The 2,418-nt window shown below is 46.7% G+C and overlaps 1 non-coding gene across 1 annotated transcript in view; it reads left to right on the top strand.

The window, feature by feature from the left end:
• The first annotated feature begins 880 nt into the window (after positions 1 to 880).
• LOC143206268 (small subunit ribosomal RNA) overlaps positions 881 to 2,418 on the top strand; it is a 1,989-nt gene continuing 451 nt past the window's right edge. Inside the window, exon 1 of the ribosomal RNA XR_013008252.1 lies at positions 881 to 2,418. This exon is cut by the window's right edge and continues 451 nt beyond it. This is a non-coding gene — a ribosomal RNA (small subunit ribosomal RNA).

The following is a 2,418-nucleotide window of genomic DNA, read 5'->3' as shown; positions in this document are numbered from 1 at the left end:
ACGGGTCGGGTCGACCGGCGCTGTGACACTTTTACCGAGTGGCTTTTGATCAGCGAAGGTGGTATTACATATTATATGTTAATATATAAGATCCGAACCGTATTTTTTTATTTATCTAAATAAAAAGCGTATTTCGTCGTGTTATTATATATTCGTAACGCTCTCGCGATTTTGTATCGTCGTTTCGTTGTTCTTCCTGGTCGGTTTTTTTCGATATATCGGGAAGCGTACGACGACGACGACGGTATCACTGCGAGATCGCGAATTCGGCGGGAACATTCGGCTTCGTTAGAAGAAGATGATCCACGATTCATATGCGATTGGAATTATTATTTTTATGGACGTATCGGTTTTTCATCGGAACGTTCATAAAACAGCAACACATTTTGCGATAGCTCTCTGCTCTCCGAGCGAGAATAAAATAAAAAATCACGAAACGTTTCTCGTACGAGGTTTCCTTGTCGCTTTATATATTTCTATCTAGCGAAGGGTTCGGAGAGAATGTTTTTCGAGGTCTTATAAACGCCGAACGATATTTTGCGGCATCCAATTTTCGACGTAGTCGACGATCGTCGTCGATAATCGAGATAATTGGGTGCCTAGTCGATCGGTTGTGTATAAAAAAAACAAAAGATGTGTCTAAGATGATGATATCGTTTTGTTTTATTAGACAACTAATATTAAAATGTAAGAGCGTGGCGCCTCGGACCGGTTTTTCCGTCGTCTAGGCGCGCTATCATGCACCTCCTTTTTATTAGTCGTCGATATATATTATATATCGTCGTCTTACGCACACGTTTCTTTATAAGTCAAACTTATAAAATAAACTGTGTCTGTATTTGTTTTATCTGCTTCGTGTCGATAAAATAATAAGAACAGTTCCCTGGTTGATCCTGCCAGTAGTCATATGCTTGTCTCAAAGATTAAGCCATGCATGTCTCAGTACATACCGAATTAAGGTGAAACCGCGAAAGGCTCATTAAATCAGTTATGGTTCCTTAGATCGTACCCACAATTACTTGGATAACTGTGGTAATTCTAGAGCTAATACATGCAAACAGAGCTCCGACCAGAGATGGAAGGAGTGCTTTTATTAGATCAAAACCAATCGGTTTCGGGTTCGCGCTCGTCATCGTACAACTTGGTGACTCTGAATAACTTTAAGCTGATCGCACGGTCTCGCACCGGCGACACATCTTTCAAATGTCTGCCTTATCAACTGTCGATGGTAGGTTCTGCGCCTACCATGGTCGTAACGGGTAACGGGGAATCAGGGTTCGATTCCGGAGAGGGAGCCTGAGAAACGGCTACCACATCCAAGGAAGGCAGCAGGCGCGCAAATTACCCACTCCCGGCACGGGGAGGTAGTGACGAAAAATAACGATACGGGACTCATCCGAGGCCCCGTAATCGGAATGAGTACACTCTAAACCCTTTAACGAGGATCAATTGGAGGGCCAGTCTGGTGCCAGCAGCCGCGGTAATTCCAGCTCCAATAGCGTATATTAAAGTTGTTGCGGTTAAAAAGCTCGTAGTCGAATTTGTGTCTCGCGCCGCCGGTTCATCGTTCGCGGTGTTAACTGGCGTGTTTTTCGCGAGACGTCCTGCCGGTGGGCTTAGTCGTGTCGCGTCGCCGTCGCGCGTGCGTTTCGGCGTGCGTGTTGTGCGCGTCGTGGTTACGACGGCCCAACTCAATCCTGCCGCGGTGCTCTTTACTGAGTGTCGAGGTGGGCCGGCACGTTTACTTTGAACAAATTAGAGTGCTCAAAGCAGGCTAAAATTTCGCCTGAATACTGTATGCATGGAATAATGGAATAGGACCTCGGTTCTATTTTGTTGGTTTTCGGAACCCCGAGGTAATGATTAATAGGAACGGATGGGGGCATTCGTATTGCGACGTTAGAGGTGAAATTCTTGGATCGTCGCAAGACGAACAGAAGCGAAAGCATTTGCCAAAAACGCTTTCATTGATCAAGAACGAAAGTTAGAGGTTCGAAGGCGATCAGATACCGCCCTAGTTCTAACCTTAAACGATGCCAGCTAGCGATCCGTCGACGTTCCCTAATATGACTCGACGGGCAGCTTCCGGGAAACCAAAGCTTTTGGGTTCCGGGGGAAGTATGGTTGCAAAGCTGAAACTTAAAGGAATTGACGGAAGGGCACCACCAGGAGTGGAGCCTGCGGCTTAATTTGACTCAACACGGGAAACCTCACCAGGCCCGGACACCGGAAGGATTGACAGATTGAGAGCTCTTTCTTGATTCGGTGGGTGGTGGTGCATGGCCGTTCTTAGTTGGTGGAGCGATTTGTCTGGTTAATTCCGATAACGAACGAGACTCTAGCCTGCTAACTAGGCGCTTTTTGACATCCTAAAGGCCCGCCGGCCGCGTTGCTTTCGGGTTTCGCGGTTCGTGCGCG

Source organism: Rhynchophorus ferrugineus, unplaced genomic scaffold (genome assembly GCF_030347505.1).
Source record: "Rhynchophorus ferrugineus isolate W39M unplaced genomic scaffold, kcgeb_rfMv2 rfM620, whole genome shotgun sequence".
Taxonomy (NCBI): Eukaryota; Metazoa; Arthropoda; class Insecta; order Coleoptera; family Curculionidae; genus Rhynchophorus; species Rhynchophorus ferrugineus.
The sequence above is the reverse complement of the archived record's forward strand: the minus strand, read 5'-3'. Positions and strand labels throughout refer to the sequence as shown.